This window comes from Melitaea cinxia, chromosome 10, assembly GCF_905220565.1.
Source record: "Melitaea cinxia chromosome 10, ilMelCinx1.1, whole genome shotgun sequence".
NCBI classification, from domain to species: Eukaryota; Metazoa; Arthropoda; class Insecta; order Lepidoptera; family Nymphalidae; genus Melitaea; species Melitaea cinxia.
Genome location: NC_059403.1, coordinates 4718153 through 4737920, shown reverse-complemented (window position 1 = coordinate 4737920; position 19768 = coordinate 4718153).

The following is a 19768-nucleotide window of genomic DNA, read 5'->3' as shown; positions in this document are numbered from 1 at the left end:
TGCTAAGTTGTCCCCGTTGTAAAGCCGTTGTCATGTTCGAAGTAATTAACATATTCTATGGAGTTATGTTAGTAAAGCGGCGATTACAGCAGGCTCTGATTTAATCATAAAACTTGTAACTATATTCTAAACGGTACCACGAGACAAGTTATTGGTAAATTTAATACGGACTCCGATGTGTTGTATATTTAATAGTGATTAACCGTAAAAATTAATCGAGAAACTAATTAATAGGAATGAAATAACACGTGAAGGTAATAAAATTACATAGGCTACGGTTATTACGACCGGACACTTGCTACGGAATATTAATTTCAATGACATTATTTTTTTATGTTTCCTTTAAATAGTAATAAAAAGTAGCGTTTTTTATAAATCATTTTTGGTGATGATTATTATTAAGCTGTTCGGTCACTTGTATGATCATAATTACTTAAGTTGCTAATTTATGTAATAAATATTAAATAAGTTGCACATATTTATAACATCGGACTTCAAGTAGTAGCGCAAAAAATTGCAAAAAGAATTGCTGTTACATGACTCATGGCTTATACTGCAAATTTTATGTTATACGAGTACATCTACATAATTAGAAAAAACGTTCAAATGTTTCTGTAAATTAAAAAAAAAGGTTTATTTATTAACACCACGTTTATAAAATTCCGTGACGTACTCGTACCTGGGAGTATACAGAGAATAAAGTTACTTATTATCTATTATAATTCTAATTCTAAATAAATCCATCAAAATTACTGCTCTCAGTATCCGACGTACTTTATAAAACGGAATCACGCATCCATAAAATATTTGTGTTTGTCAAAACACAAGACCGGCATAACTCGGTAATAGAAATTCGCATGCATATGCAAACCCTTCTTCCAACGAAGCGGTCTTTCTTTGAGAATAGATGAATGCGTAGACTGTGAATAATGTTAAGTATCTTTTATCTATCCATCTTAAAAGGAAGTGTAAAATTTGTAAAACCTACTTGAGAAAGAAATATTTTACTCTTACAAATTTTACACTTATTTATAAGTTATTGTATTATTTATAAATAAACAGTGCTTTAAAAGTTAAATGAAAATAATTATAAAATAAAAAGATAAATACTTAATTGCACAAAAATGATGGAATTAAGATGGACAAGATAAACTATGTTGCATGCAAAAACCGTCTCAACATTAGGGTCATTGCGCCTGTTCGCGTCCACCGCCCAATTCGCGTCCATTTTACGGATCTCACTTTGAAAAGTCCCGAAATTAAGTATACTAAGACGCCAATAAGTCGAAAAATAATTACCGGCTAATACCTCAATGTATAAGAGGCACGTACGCATAGACAAAAGTTCCGTGCATCCAAGCAATCCTGGGTAAAAAAAAATAGTTAGTGAGGGCTGTTCAACAAGAGAGCGCGAAGGCACGGAATAATGAGAAGAAAATAGTGGACAGCGGTTCGTTTGAAGGTGAGTCTTTTATTGTTTTATGTCTATTTTGGATACATAGCTGTTTCTAGGCGTTGGTTATGATAAAAGGAATTATAATAATTATGAATTTGCTTATTTTTTTTATAGTTAATAGTTAAAATAAGGTGGACGCGAACTGCTACACCGAATTTATAAAACTTCCACTTTGCGTCCGCAGTGGACGCAAACTATACCTAAAGGGATTAATAATAAAACTAAATCGCGTCCATTTTTTAAATTAATTCTATAAGTTTAATACATAAAACTAAAAGTTTAATAACTATTCTACTTTGAATGAAATAAGTAATTTCTTTCTTATTTTTTTCTATTTAAGATGAGTTCTTTGCAGATAAGAAAGAAGAAGGAAAAAAGAACATACACAAAGAAAGATTTAAGGGAAGATTTGCATGAGATCCAAGAGAAGAAGAAATCGGTAAGACAAGCACCTATGCAAAAAATATGCTATTTCGATATTGGACAAAATCAGTGGGTGCAGACCAAGAGGGTACAAAACTTATCTACACAAATAAATAAAATTGGAGTGTCTGTTTGTAATATTAAAGTAACACCTTTTTACTAAATGTATACTGATTTATACACGGTACATATACCAAAATAAGCAATCTCTTTACTGTATGATGCCCTAATAAGAAGTCAGCTTGAGTATAATGCGGTAGTATGGTCTCCACATGAAGTCAAATACAGTCTCATACTGGAACGTGTTCAAAATAAATTCACCAGGTTTCTTTACCATAGGCTTTATGGCGTGTATCCCTTGATGTATCCAACATTGTTTGTATTGGGCATGGTTGGATACAACAAGTTGGAGACTAAGAGAGAGCTGGCTCTGGCAACTTATATTTTAAATTATTCCGCGTTGTTGTCAATAATCCAGGGGTACTTCAGTGGATAGGTTTGAGCGTACCCGATAGGTATCATCTACAACGAAGACAGCGACCGAGCTTATTTGCAGTACCCCACGGCAGAACCGAGCTAGTGCGCAACGGCCCCCTTGCTCGTTCAATCAGAACGCTAAACTTGGTGGCTGAAACACTAGACCTTTTTTCTTGTTCGTGGAATGAATTCGCAAAAGTTACTTTGTATATAATATGTTATGAGAAATGAATTTAATATTTTTATATTTATTATTGTTTTGTTTTTAGTATTATGTTCAAGTCAGCCAATTCTTTTTTAATTATAGTTTACATTTTTTTCCTTTCGCTTTTTGTCTCCTTTACTATGTCTAATGAATTGGGTTATGCCTGTAATATTAGATGTAAGAAAATAAATAAATAAAAACATTTTTTAGAATTTTTGTCTGTCTGTCTGTTTGCTCCGGCTAATCACTGAAACGACTGGACTGATTTTGACGTTACCATCTAGATAGCTAATGAAATAAGGAGTAAATTAGGCTACTTTTATTTTAGAAATTTATTTATTTTGTAATTCTACGAACAGAACAAAATTTTTTTTATTATAATTATAATTATAATTCCACGCGGATGAAGTCGCGAGCACAGCTAGTATCAAATAAAACCAAGTAACGAAGAAGAAAACAGCGGTATTATTAATATTTAATGCGAATGGAGATATGTGTGCACCTCGTATTTGGTTTCCATAATTATTATTAATCAAGGCTGATCTTTGTGGTGCTGTGTGCTTACGGCATCAAAGAATATAAACACCCCCTCTTTTCCCGTGGGTGTCGTAAGAGGCGATTAAGTTCCTCTACTACCTCGGAACTTAAAAAGCCGACCGATGGCGGGATATCCATCCAACTGCTGGCTTTGAAATACACAGGACGAAGACGGGCAGCAGCGTCTTCGGTACGACAATGCCAGGCTTGTGGTCACCAACCCGTCAGCCCAGCGTGGTGACTATGAGCAAAACACAGGAGTGAACTTGTCAAGGCCTATGTCCAGTAGTCGACTGCGAAAGGCTGCTGTGATTGTAATTGCAGGCTGATCTTTAGCTTGCTTACATTCCTTTAAAATTCACAGAACAGATAATTGTTGAATTTTAAAGGTGGAATTACTATTTACTGACTACATAGGTTGTACACAGGTTAATTTGTTTTTTAATTTTAAGTTCTATCAATGTTTAGAAGAATAAATAGGTGTATTATTTTCTTTATAGTGATTTATAATATAATGTGTTATGTGTTGATTTTTAAATAACTATAATTCTTCAATAAATAAATTATTAAAATCCAATGTCTCTTTAGATTATAATAAAAATATCACCTCTTTATTCCTTTTCTACGCTGGTGGACGCGAAGTGGTCCAGCGGGTGGACGCAAATTGGATTTTATGGACGCAAACTGGGTAAATCGCCTAATTCTGACGTTTGTATTTAAATAAAATAATAACAAGATGTTTCGAACATAACTGAAAATTAATCTTTAAATAGACTATATAATGAACACAGTAAATAAATTTTTCATAGAAATTAGTGTGGGGTCATTTTTATTTTCTTCTTCAAACTTGCCAACTGCACTAAGTGGACGCGAACAGGCGCAATGACCCTATTAGCGATCTTTTGCAAGCAGCCGCGTGCGTAATGAGATAACATATCTACCTACTACATACCACCGTTTTTCACTTTCTTTAATAGTTAAAAACTTAACAGAAAAAAATTTAAGCTTCCTCTTACTCATGTGAGGTAGTTATTGTGGTAAGTTTTTGCAAGAAAAGCTAAATCAATACTTCAAATAAATTTGTTTATTTATTTATTTACTTTACCGATTTAGACATGTCTATGTACGGTAATTTTGCTAATTAAGAAAGGTACTCTTATTGTTAGATTTATATGAGCGTGAATAATGATCATAATAAACAATATTAAAATATTAGTAATTAAATATACATATGATTCAGCTTGTAACATCCCTCTGCTAGGCATAGGCCACTTTCTATATCTAGGAGAAGGATTGAAACTTAATCCACCACGCTGCTCCACTGCGGGTTGGCGGATACGTTCCCTACTATGAGTAACGATCGCTATCAGATATTTATGATAACAACCGGGATCGACAGCTTAACTTGAGAGATCCATAAGGACAGACATCTAAATCGGAAAGAAATATTTGTAAAATACATATTAACATTTAACGGTAAAAGTATGTTTTGATTCTGTGTAAGGTGTTCGGAAATAAGAAAAAATCATACGCTCAGAGTACGACTAATATAAGCAGACCTTAACAAAAGTTGGAGTCATAATAGCGTCAACCGGTACTACATATGAAATCACGGTAAGCACCTAACTTAAATACTTTTGACTTTGTGCTGTTTGTGGTTTCGGACCCTTGATATAGGAGAAAATCTCATTCGGGCAACTGATAATATGTAGAATTTATCTTTTTATATTTTTTATACATTGAGTTTCGTTTTTATAAAAAAATGATACACTAAATATATGGCAGCACTAAGTTAGACTAAGTTCAATAACTAGTTAAAGGTAAAGATTAATTCATTATTTCGTGTGAATCACGCAACTGACTCATGTCTGGAATGTCTCACTACACTTTGTTATAATCGTATATAAAACAAAAACTGGGTTTCATGTTTTTGTACAAATTCCGGAAATTTCCAGACAATTTAAGCGATAAAAAAATTAAGATAGTTGTATGATGCAGTTATTAAAACGCACAGGTACGTGCATAAATACGGGATGGTACGGGATGATGGGTTGTCTGGAAGAAATGGCTAATTAGCCATAAATCCGCCCATTGTGCTTCACTGTCTGTAACTATGTTTATGCTTTGTCTGTAATAAATTTGTGGTGTACAATAAAGTATAAAATAAAATAAATAAATAAATAAATGATATTTATGAAAAGGGAACTTGTTTAATGAAGCTTGTTTTGAGATACGTTTTGATTTTACGCGCTTTACAGTGCTAAAATTATAGAAAATTCAAATTCTCTGCTATACTGTATTGTACTTTTCGGAAAAAGAGTAAATTTCTCATGCTTCCAAATCGTAAACCGATGTTGAAAAATCTTTTTATTCAGAAAAGTATTACGTTCATACCTCCCCTGATAACTTCATACTTACTCGAAACATTGTGTTTTGTTACTCTTTTATCACCCTAGAAAAGTATTTATTTACAAGCTTTTTTTAATATATAATATGTTGCTATGAACATGCTTATATAATTTAACTTTTTTAACTTATTAGTAATTCCGCAATTACCAAATTTCATTTTAACGTACTCCACGAGACCCCTCGTACTCTCAGGGGTACGCGTATAACAGATTTGGAATCGCTGCCTTAAAGATGAAGAAATTTTAGGAAAATTCGTGAGGGGAAATTTCTCAAAAAATAAAAATAATTTAAACATAATAATAGTGCTTAGGTATGTAACCATGTTATGATTTTCTCATAAATAAGTTTCAAATTTGATGTTGAACTCGGTATGCATAAAATAAAATTCCATTCCAAAAAGTTAGTCAGTTATTCACGCGTGTTGCTACTCGTTTTTATTATTTTGCACAATTGACATTTTTAATTTCACCTTATTAACTTCACCTCTCTATACTAAAAATTTTTAAAAATAAATTAAAGAATATATGACTTCCAAAAATTATCCTACATACTAAAAAAAATGCCCAGAAATTAAAGTATCTATTTAGCCTGCTGATAAAAGCTTTCCATTAAATAGGGAACAAAGTTTAATCCGCCATAGTATGTCGTTTTATTTGTGGATTACAATCGACTATTGCTTTGCACTAGGTAAAGGCAAAAACACTACGGTATTATTTACACTTTGACAAGAACTGTTACTTCGTCTTCTTTGGACTAAAAAATAATTGACGAATAATTAAAGAATAATTGAACGATTCAGCCTATAACGTCCCACTGCTGGAAATAGCCTATAAAATAATAATTTTAAAGAATAAAAATAAAAATAAAATGAATTGTAAGAAAAATCTTAATAATTTAAATCTTGTAAATAAAACAAAACGGTAACAAATTGTCCTAATTAGGAAACAATTAATTTTCCTACATTAAATAGTAGTTAAACGATTAAATGGCAATTTGCAATACTGACAGAATTTTTACGCCAAAGCGGCAATATTCAACAAGCGACCCTGATTCTACGACATCATAACTAGGTTAGGTACTGTTGTTTATTACGTTTACTGAATTAATTTATTTACTGCTTTATTAATATAGGATTTTTTTTATAATACATGAATATACAAAATTAAGAATAAGCAAATGCGGTCTTATCACTATTAGTAACTTAAGTGAAAAATTTGGTTTTGTGTCAGCTTTGTGTCTATAATTAAAGTATAGTGTTTTTATAAAGAAAACATATCATTTGATAGATATTATAATTAATTGTAAAAGACACACTGTTTAATAGTCACAGATAAAGCATGAAAGCGGTCGGTTTAATTACCATGTTAAAATGGCGAATATATTTCTTCGAGATAAAATCTATGTCTGCGATAAGGGAATCTATTTGCTGGGCATATTTTTGTTAAATAATTTTCGTATATGAGTAAAATATATTTAGAAGAGTGCATTTTTACGTTCTTGGACTGACAATATTAGATGAGGGTAGGCAGGCTTATTATATGTTGTTTTCCATTTTGTCCCCTTTCGGGACGGGCTTATTATAATGTTAACATTTCAAGTAACATGTTATCGGTAATAAAGTGCAAAATATGGAGAAAATCAAATATCGCGCGTTCATGAAATTCCTTACCAAGAACGGAAAGTCTGTGCAGACAATAGGTACTGAATGAGATGTCATTGGTTTAAGAGGACTCTTGGCCAAGAAAAACAGTTTTACAAGTGGCATAATTTGGTTAAGCAGGGCAGGCAGTCACTTGAAGACGATCCAAGACCGGGTTGCCCCGATGAGGCGACCACGCCACAACTTATTGCAAGAGTAAAAATATTAGTATTGGAAGATGTTCGACTAAAAAAGAAACAATTTGCAGAAATGATTAAAGTATTGGAGAGAACAAATTTCAAAATTCTACACAATCATCTTGGCATGGCTAAGGTTGGTGCCTAATGGGTTCCGCGAATGCTCACGCCAGCGTTCAATCTTTTCTGTCAGATAGTATTATATCTGGGTGATAGTTGTTAAGTGAAAATTATTATAATGTTTTAAGGGTTAATTTTGTACATACGTTTGGATTAAAGCTTCTTAAAGTTTTACTACTATAATGAAATGAAGTTCAATAAATATTTATACTTTTAAATCACTCACGAAAAATTCATAATAAGAAAAAAAAAACATAAACCCGACGTGAGAAAATTTTAACCTAAATTAAAAGGTTCAACTTTTAAGTCTAATGCATGAACGCTTTTCATTATCGAAAGTAGGTTAAATTCTCTTAAAATAATGTGTGAACCTATCATTAAAAGAACACCACTTTAAACTCATTCATAATAACTGTCTAAGCCCTTCTTTGTTTTTAATAGCTTTGTAATTGGTTCTTAAAATGTTATTGTTTTTTGTTATAAAATACTTTTAAAAACAATAAGACAGTTAAGTAGATAAGAGAATTTTTTTTAATCATTAACTTAGTATTTCGTTTTACAGGCTCACTATAGTACTAAAGCATTACAGACATTAAAGAAATCATGAAAGAAATGGAACATTGTGGTGCAGGAAGAAAATATTATATGCAGAAATATTAATATTTTTTAACTTAACTTTATCGATTCCACGAGGAGACATAGAATTAATTTAAATATTAAATATTAAAACAGGTATATTTTTAGTTAGAGCCCGCGACTTCGTCCGCGTGGAATTAAACATTTGTGTATGTTTATAGGACTTAACTCAGCTTTTATATTGTATTGATTCATACCTGTCAACTCTATGTGCTCACTAACTATTGTTTAATAATTGCTGTATACAAGTTAAAAGACAAATCATACTGTATTGTACCTATCTCTAGCTTTGTATTTCTATTTGCAATGTTTTTATGATGTGTCGATGGTGTGTCTATTAAATAAATAAATAAACAAAATAGTTATTGTTCAGTTCACATTCGATTAAATTAGAAAAAAAATCTAAAATAAAAGTAGCTTAAGTTACTCCTTTTTACATCAGCAATCTGCTAGTGAAAGTACCGTCAAAATCAGTCCAGCCGTTTCAGAGATTAGCCGGTCCAAACAAACAGACAGAGGACAAAAATTGTAAAAAATGTTGTTTTGATGTATGTACCGTGTATAAATGCATATGAATTTAGTTAAAAGCGGTTATTTTAATATTACAAATATACACTCTAATTTTATTTAGGTATTTGTTTAGATTTTAAACCAACCAAGTTTAAAAACAAATTCAATGTTTTTAATTTTTAAAGATTTTTTATAAAAACATTTTCTAACTGTTAGAAGTTCTAGTTATCTAGCTGATTTCAAAAATAAAACAAATAACCAAATTAGTTAAGCTAGTTTTGTTTGATTATTATTTTTCATTTTTCAAAACAATGGTCCATGAATCTTTATGTATACTGGAGATATAATTTAAAAAATATATATTTTTATAAAACTATGGTAATAATAGATTAATAATTGAAATACAATGGTATAGTGTTTATTGTTTATAAAATGTAAGAAAAATAACATTATGTAGAGTGCCTTATCATTTTTCAGAGCAAAAAATAATTTACAAATGCAAACTCATGAAAACTGACAACGACGTAATATACGATAATTTTCGTAGTTTATTATACTTGTATTCTATAAAAATACTTGATATTTTTACGTACGAGAACTTCGGAACAAGAAATATCTAAAAAATATCTTAAAATACTATAATGACCATACTCCGTTATTTTTTATATAGTAACTAATTAATGTAGGCTCGATCTCATATTAAGATAAATAATCATCAATTTTTTTTTTAAACTACTTCCGATCTAATTTTTTTTTTATTCTACCTACTATCGGCTATGTGAAAAAGAAAATGCTTAAATTCTAACAGTATTTAGACATGAAACGATTTTTAATCGTTTTGAAAACTATTAAGCTATAATGACGAGTAATAAAAATTATGAGGAAAATAAAATAATTAGTTACTAGTAAACATTCTATAACGTAAGATCTCTACATATTATGATGGATTTCAACTATAATTTTTTTTTACTGTTTATTGTCAAACATACATTTTTTTAAATTTATATTCACTTAAAATATATATAAAGCATTTAAAAAATTAACTTGCGCCATACCATACTATTAAATGCACACATTCCTTTAATTAACTCATCATAGATAGAATTAACGAAGACAATCAAAAAAATAAAGGCAACAAAAAAAAAAAAAAACATTGCAATTTTCTAACTATTTTCTATCTGTATTTGAACCCAGTACAGTTGATGATAATTTTGATATTGATGATATTCCGGATAAAAATCATGATTCGGATTTGATGATTAGTACTATTATTTTAACCCAAAATGAAATCAATAAAGAACTGCAAGCACTTGATGTTAATAAGGGAGCAGGGGTGGACGGCGTTCCACCAATATTCTTAAAAAATGTTGCAGAATCTATTTCTAGGCCGCTGCAAATAATATTTAATTGTTGTTTACGTGAAGGGACTTTTCCGCTTGTTTGGAAATCCGCTCGGATTGTGCCGATACACAAGGGTGGTACTAAAAATGACATTGTAAATTACCGGCCCATATCCATTCTACCTACTCTGTCGAAGCTTTTTGAAAGATTAGTTCATAATAATATTTACCCATCTTTACATAAAAATATAATAGAACAGCAACACGGTTTTGTACAGCGGCGTTCTACGACAACAAATTTATTAATTTATATTAGTCATCTATTTGAAGCACTAGATCTTAACATACAATCAGACAGTATTTATACTGACTTTCGAAAGGCATTTGATAGGGTGGATCACAAGATACTTCTTGAGAAACTTGCCTTTAATGGAATACGCGGAAACTTGTGGCGTTGGTTTAAATCTTATATAACAAATCGCACCCAAAAAGTAATGATCAATGGATATGAATCTAATTTCGTATCTATTAGCTCTGGAGTGCCACAAGGTTCAATATTGGGGCCATTATTATTTATATTGTTTATAAACGACATTCACCACTGTTTCAAGTCTAGTTACTTTCTATTATACGCGGATGATCTTAAAATATATCATAAAATCCAAAATTCAGATGACCATAGGAGACTGCAAGAGGACCTTGACAGATTCTCAGCTTACTGCACGGTAAATAAATTAGCGCTTAACTTAAATAAGTGCAAAGCTATAACTTTTACAAAAAAAAGGACACTTAGCAGTTTTTCCTATATGTTATGTGGTGAGCGTCTTCAGGTTGTGGAACACATCAGAGATCTTGGGGTTATACTAGACAGAAAGCTACATTTAAATATACATATCGATTATATAATTAGCAATGCTTATAAATTATACGGATTTGCGATGCGTACTTGTAATGAGTTTAAGTTGGCTTCAACATATCTTCATATTTATAAATCACTAATACGTCCTCAACTTGAATATGCTGTACCTATATGGAACCCATATTATAGCAAATATATAGATGCGCTAGAGACAGTTCAAAAAAAATTCTTACGTTGTATGCATTATAAATATTGCTTTTCGCATTTACCTTATGTTCAGATGTTAGACAAATACAAACTCTCCACTCTTAAATCAAGACGAACATATCTTGAATTAATGATGCTTTACGACTTATGTCATAATAAGTATGATTGTATCCCCCTAAATAATAAATTATGTTATAAGATTCCAACTGGAACGCACTCTCGTAAGCCACATTCCATATTTGCCACTGCATTTTGTAGAAAAAATGCTGGTAAACGCTCACCCTTGTATAGAGTTACTGATGTTTATAATAAGCATTTTTTGTCGGTGGATATCTTATTCGCAAGAGTTGCTAAGTTTAAAAAAGAAATTTTTGAATTATTGCATTAACAGTACAAACGTAAACGGGTTTACTCATTGAATTCGAACCTTGCATTCGGACTCGGTGTGGGTAGCCTAGTAGTTAACACTGATCCCAAGATGCAAGTCGTAGGGCTAGGGTATCCATATCGACAAAAATGCACCCTATTTCTACTTTGGCTGCGCAATGTACAGTTAATGTTTAAGCGATAGAAAGATATATAAGTTGTCTGCTTAGTATGTATTTCTAGCTGAGTAATAATAACAATAATAATCACTAGTGTTTGGTTGATGGTATTTAGGGAAAAAATGTATTTGTGATGTATTATGTATATTAGATATCTACCATTTCTTTTCCTTGATGTGCATTTTTTACTATTATAAAATTGTAATCTGGAGTTGACGATGTTGGTGTCACGATTAATAATGTTTGTATTGTAAGTCTGTTATGTAAAACTTTATTGTGAACACTGTTTGTTAACTTAAATAAAAAAAAAAAAAAAAAAAAAAATTGCTCAAGAAACTATATAAAAAAAAAAATTGCAAAATAATATTATTTTAACTTTTAAATAAATATTAATTTCTTTGTTTAAAGTGTAAGTAACGGGTAAAATGTAAGGGACGGGGTTGTCAACTGCAGTAACTTACTTGTCCCTTTCTGTCTACAAGGTTTACTAAGGCTAAGGTATGTTTTTGCTTTGCTTCGTACGATCAGCCATCCGGAAATTGCAGACATGTACTATTTTAATAATATCGATAATTCATACTTCTATACAAATAAATATGTTTGTTATATTTAATCAGATTATATACTAAAAATAAAATTTAATTTTTATATCCTTAAAAGACAAAGGTTTTTTCTTTATGTATTAAAAAAAGGTTGAGCTTAAACCGCCGCGCTGCTCTACTAGTGGTGAATGTAAAAAAGCGACTTCAATTACATTGACAAATAATACAACGTAGATAACGTAAAAATAGTCAAGTAAATCACGTTATCAAAGATTACTCAAAAAGTAGTCGTCAGATCTCGGTCAAATTTAAATGGAACCACATGACAAGCATCAGCTTTTGATTGAAATAAGAAACATTAAAATTAGTACACCCAGTGAAACGAAAGAAAAGTTATGCGGTAGGTATAATATAACGTAAGTCGATGAAAAGATATATAAATACGTATTATTGGATATAACTGGAAAGGTACTTGTCAGATATCAATCAAATATAAGCGATCACATAATACTCCACATTTCGATTTTAAAAAATCATCGAAATCACAACATACTCTTTTTTGAAAGTCGGTTAAAACTAAATTAATGTATATTTAATAGTAGTAACTAATTTGTTGTAGCATAAATTAGTTAAACTTAGTTAAGAAATTATTTCCAGTTAATACGTGTAGGTGCATTTATAATAAAATCAATCGAGCCAAAGAACAGTTACTATATTCGCTTGTAGCCGGCTTTTATTGATTCCCAGGCATAAATTATAGGTACATGCGGCAGTTCGTTTTGTATGAAACATGTACATGTTTTTCACATATTTTTACTAAAAAATAAAATATACGAGATTGTTCTTGTCGTTGCTTTGTTTAAAGGGACGATGCATTATTAATTATAGTGACTATGTTATTACTTTAAAATAAAACAGTATTAATGTGGGATCTTTTATACATTACAACTGGTGATCTTTCCCGATTTCGAATGGAGAGGTATGTGAAGACGGTTGCATCAAGCAAGCCCCGTTATTAGTGTGAGCCATTATTTTTTTTATTTGTGATAACTTCTAAGATATGTACCTAAATTTAATGGTATGAAGTAATATTATAATGCGCATAATCTGCTTTTTAATGATATAGACGATTATTCGTGTCTGATTTTTTTTTTAGTTTTAGTGCAGACTGTAACAAATCACACATAAGTAACGTTGTAATTAAAATCATAGAGATATGTACGACTGAAAGGATTTTTCTATTGTAAATATTCACTTCACTTCACTTCAGCCTATCGCAGTCCACTGCTGGACATAGGCCTACCCAAGTTCGCGCCAGACATCCCGGTCTTCCGCAATCCTCATCCAGCCTACACTGGCAATCTTACGTCGATCGTCGGTCCAACGGGCCGGAGGACGTCCCACACTGCGTTTGTCAAGACTAATATTGAAAATATTGAACTCATATAATTATTTCACGATCACGATTCAGATTGTAACATCCCCAGCTGGTCATAGGTATATTTCTCCGTGTAGGAGAAGGATCGAAGCTTCATCCACCACACTGATCCACTGCAGGTTGGCAGATGTATGAGTAACGATCGCTATCAGGTGTATATAATGATAACCGGGACAGACAGCATAAAGTGCTCTCCGAGGTACAGTGGGGAGATCAACAAGGACAGCCACTCAAACAGAAAACAAATATTTATACAAATACAAATATTCATCCCGTGCGCGAATCGAACCCGCAAACTGCCGGTGTTTGCGCCTAACACGGTACACGCACCACTACACGAGAGCGTTGTTAATTATTATTTATACCCATTGAATACCCTTTTTATTTGGTTTTCAATTTTTTTCATAAAGCTATTCCCGAGGCTGTTACTAGTTTAAAATAGTAATGTAATAATAATAATAATCTTCGAATTGATCGTAGCCGCAGTTCCGTATGAGCCTCATTTACTTGCAGGGTGGGATGCATTGACTAATCTCACATCGATTGCTTGAAGAATGTACCGTTCCAATGAATTCTCACACTTTATTAGTGAACCGGTGTTTATGTCATATTATGCATAAATACACGTGTTTATGGCACTATGTAGTGTTTAGAAATAGTATTTAATTAGAAAAGGAGACAAAATTGTTTTACTATATAATTAATTTAACCGTTTCCTTTGTTAAAAATATTTTCTAAGTCTACTAATAACGGAGCATTTTACTGGAGAATGAATTTATAAAATTGGACCAGTTGTTTTTGTTTTATAAAACAAGTAATAAAGTCTATCCACTTTGTAATATTAATAAATATATCGATAAACTTCATTAAGGATGATGTGCCTGACTGATGACTTTCTTCTACACGGAAAAACAGGCCTTAACCGTGCATTGGAATTTTACATACTGAATCAAGCAATTAATCAAAGAAGACGATAAAGAGGGGCAATAAAGGAGTTGCCATATCCTCTGATATTGAGTAATCAGTCTCGTATTGTTAAAGTTGCAGCGACATAGGAGCTATGAGAATTGACAACAGAATCAAGCGGATGAAGAGAAATAGGGAGGAAAAACAAGTAAAGAGAAGACGACTTGTATTGATGATTTCATGTTGATTTTATGTAGACCACAGCTAATAATAACCAACGCGCTTGCGATGCTTTTGGTGTTGTAGGCGTCTATAAGCTACGGTAATCGCTTACCATCAGGTGAGCCGTACGCTTGTTTGTCGACCTAGTTACATAAAAAAAACGCTATTTAAAAATAGGGGTTGGTGGTAGAAGGGTGAAAATTTAGGGTTATATGTATTTTTCAACGCCAAATCATAATAAAATAAAAAATAAATAATTTATCTAAAAATTAGAAAAAAAATGGAGTGGACTACCCTTAACATTTATGGGGATGGGGATGCCGTACCTGCAACACCAGAAGCATCGCAAGCGCGTTGCCGACCCAATCCCCAATCCCTCAGGAGCTCTGGTCACCTTACTCACCAACAGGAACATAATACTGCTTGAAAACAGTATTATTTTGCTGTGATCTTCTGTAAGGTCGAGGTATTACCCCTACTAAAGGCAGAACCTCTAATGTAGTATATAAAGAAATACTTTCAGCATAGACTGAAAAAATAAATAGTCTTAACCCTTAGGTACTTCCTTAGGTAGGTTTCCTGCGCGAGCGAAGCCGCGCGCAAAAGCTAGTAAATAGATATATGTAGATCAGAAGGAAACAAATATTTTACGCTAATATCATGACATTACTAATAAGCCGCTGTTACGCAACAAGTCACAGATTAAGCAATTTGTATCCAGATTACAAGTATTACCCGTGCAGTAGACCCTGCGTAGGCGTGCCTTAACATCGCTGACCGCATGACCTCGACTCCCAGGTCAGAAGCGCGGTCAACGCACTAACTTGCAATGTCACAGCGCTTTCCTAAACGCGTTTGATGGCTACTTTTAATTCAGAGGAAAAAAATATTGCTAATGTAAACTTAAAAAAAAGGTGGTTTAAAAGATCTTAAAAAATTATTTTCATTTCACAACACATAAGTATACATTCTAAGGTATCCTTTATAGAAGTTCGTAGGGTATAACGAAAGAAGAAATAAAACAAGAGACGATAAAATAAATCTTACAAACACGAGTACGTTTGTCAACATTGATTAAATTTTATACATTTAAAAATATAATCGTCGAATTTATTTTATAGTTAAATTTTAAAAGGATAGTTCGGATACGCCATTGTTAAACGCTCAGTAAAATATCCACAGATCTTATCGGAGACAAGTCGCCTACACCTGGCTAGACCACCCAACTGTTTCTTTCGTGCCTTTGGCGATACAAAAAAAATAAATAAAAAAATAGAGCTTGAAAATCGAAGAACTCTTAATGATATTACTATTAATTAAAATTGAGCCAAGGAAAATTAAGAAATGTGTTGGGTGCCTAATAATATTTAAGACCCAAATTTAAATAATGATGTCAGTTATAAATTTATGTTCAACAGTCGATAACGAATAGAAGCAGTAAGTTGAAGTGCCAGTTGGCTGGTCACCTCCGGCGCCGTTTGGGACAGACTTGTTCTAGAGTAGAGCGTATTGCCAAACGCAGTATGGTAGGCTCTCCGGTCCACTGGGCCGACGATTTACGTAAGATCGCTTGTGGAGACTAGATGAGGACAACGGAGAACGGAGTCCTATGTGATATTTCCAATATTAGGGTATGATAGGCTGAAGTGAGTCAATACTGACGATATACAATTGTTATGTACAAATTGTGCAGTAACACGATCGGAAAAATTCGTGTTGCACTTATTCTGGCATGTGTGTATTTTATAAAATCATTTCAATTATTTGGCTTATTAGGTTCCTAATATACCAAACAATTTACTCTTTTACTGCCTAAAAAATTGGTTTCAAAATATGATTGCAAAACATCAACACAACGCCTCAGCTCTGCATTTTTTTATATAAAAATGCTTCAATATCAACGTCATTGTATATCAAAATAAAAAAAAATGATTCAGAAAAAGTAATTTTAATACATTTTAATGAGTAATTAGTTTCCGTAACCAAGTAACTAACGATAAACCATGCAAGTCTATAATATTATCTTAAACGCTGCAATGTAAATGCGAACTGACGGTAGTTTAATAATTTTATTTATAGTATGTTGTAGTTTAATTTTTTGCCGCCACATAGAAGGACAATGCACCACCCTTAACCGCAGGTTCTTAAATTACTATTCTTGACTAGTATTTCAGAATGGCGTAACTATGTTTGTTGCAATTTCCTACATTCGTTGTTTTGCTTTTACGCATTATGACAATTTGTTGTCGCGCCAGTAAAAATGTCTTAGACTTATTTAAACTTTTTACTACCTTTTCTGCAGTTAGTACAATGCAGAAATAAAACTACAACAAATAGACGGCTGTGGAGATTCTTTCCAAAGTAAAGAAAAAGAAACCTTTATTTTCTAGTTAAGTGTTCTTTGTGCGCTTTGATAAGTTGACACTTAAGTTTTTCTCTACGGCTAAATAAAATAATACAGCCTGAAGCAAGAAGTAAGTACCTACTTTCACTATCATTATAACATAATCTTTTTTCCTGTGTTTTTATAATTCTAATATTCGACACATTAAAACGATTATAAGAAATGTTCTGTTATATTGTCTCTAGATATACCTATAGGTACATATATATTAAATGTGAGCATGTCACCCAATCTGACAAGACGTGTCTAAACTTAACGCGAGTGAACACAAAGCGGACGGCTTGCAAAAATACCTAACGTAATATAATAAATCTTTAAATTTGCTGCCACATTTTATTTCTAATCTTATAAAAAATCCGTCCTCTATTAAGCATGATCTTAAATCTTTGGTAGCTTGAAATTTCGCATGACGAATACATTTCACTTTACAAAAACATGATTTACACGAATTTCGTTTTAGGCAACACGCGAAAACCGACACGCATTGTCATACTTGCCGACAGTACATAGTATTAGTCGACAATTAACGTATTATGTTGCTTTTTAGACCGAAATAATTGGAGTACAGTATTAGGGTGTGTGTCATTTCTTAGCCTCCTTGACAATGTGAAGATATATTACTAGGTAGATTTAACAGCTGTACAGTAATTTATTGTATTACAAATTTCAAAATATTCATTATCAAATCTATACTAACCCAATAAATTTTAGACATTAACAGTAAGTATTTCATAGTTACTAGGCCCTTAGCCGCGGGAGACAGCCAGTATCCTAATTACTTTTTCTTGTAGAAGCCTATAAAGGCATGTAAGGATGTTGTCAGGTGTCAAGGTTAGTAATTGTATAGTTAAATAAGAAAGAAATTAGTTACGTAAGCGATATAACTATTTTAGAAACTATGTCTAAAAGTTGTCTCTATGTTAAAATAAAACAAAAAACATCTACTTCTTCCGATTATTTAGAGGTACATTAAGAGCCATTTCACAAAAATCGGTAACAATCCGCGAAATTGTAATATTTTGACGTCGTTAATCTCAGTGTTGGATGCAATAATGTAATTTATATTCTTGAAATATAATAGAGCAACCTTTGTTGTAGTCCATAGTCAGATCAGAATTTTGATTTATATTATGTGTATAAAATTATTAACCTTTTCATCAGCCTCCTCCCTGGGTAAACGGTCGCAATGTATACTTTGAAGTCCTACTTTTCAATAACCTCTACGTTGAAATCATTTTAAAAAAATATCATAGTATGTGGAATATAATTTTGTTGTCCACTATCATAGATTTTTATTCCATTTGTATCTCTATTAAACGATAAAAAAAATTTAAAGTTACGAATATTTTCCAAATAAGTACAATTTTAAAAGCGATATTTCTCTTAGAAAACTAAGAAATTTTAACGAACTATCTTCATCAAAGTAAACTTACATCATTAAGGAATACAAAAAAAAATAATTAAAAGATGTAATTATTTTTAATACATTTTATATTAAATAATAAAAAGATAGTATATATTGCCACGCATCAAGCCTGGTAAATCAGTCGAGCGCTAGCGCTCTTAGAGGTAAGGTTCACGCCAAATTCTGCGCAGCCGTCTCTTTCGCTCACACGCGCCAAGCGCCTGTTGTTATAGCGGATAAAACGCATTTGATACTTTCATAATAAAATATAAATAAAACTAAACATATTACGAAAATGACTGTAAAATAATATAATGATAATTTCTGTAAACAAATGTATAATTTAATTTTCTTTTCTCACACTATCAATACAAATAGGCATTTCAATCTGTTTGTCTTGTTATTTGTTAATTAATATGTTTGTCGGTGTCGATGTCATTAAATGCTTTTTTATTCATATCGTAAATATTAGATTCATTCGTAAACTGAAAAAACTAAATCAATTAAAAAAAATTGTTTCATAAAATTGATTTTTTTAATTTTATTTTAAATTTATTGACTGTTGTTATATAACATGCTTGAAATTTTTAACAAATTAATTATGTAAAAAACATTTTATACCATAGTTATAATTTTTATTATACATCAGAAAATGATCACGATGGTCTTTTCGTTGTCACACTATACGTACTAGCACAAAGATCGCGCGGCCAGGGTTCGCCAAACCGATTCATAAAGATAACCGTTTGAAACGGTTACCGTATGAATCGGTTACCGATTGAAAAGGTTACCGTTTTATTTCGGTTCCAAAACCGTAATAAAACGGTTACCGATTAAACTGTAATACCGAAATATAACGTTATGTATTTCGGTTTTAAATGATTCGGAGAAGTAACAGAGGGTGACAAAATCTGTGAGCCATCGTTTGAAATGAAGAATCTGTAATGTTCTTTTGCTTTTATTGATAATGCTTGGTTTTTCATAAGACTGGCTTCTTTAACTATGAAAGTAATTAAGTTTTTTGTTTTGAATTATTCGTTATATACAATGTAAACATTAACGCGAAAAAGAGATGAAAACTTGCTCGCGCCACGCCCGGGGCCTGTCGTCTATCACAAATAAATAAGTTTTAAGTAAAATCACGCAACACACGGGAGCGAATGAGATAGAGATATGGTGTACGTTCGGACCGCAATCCGAGCTAGCGCAGCGCAGCTACAAGAACGGGAATTGCCCGCTTAAACTTACGACGCGAACGTTATGCCTACTACCGGTTTATTTCGATACTGTA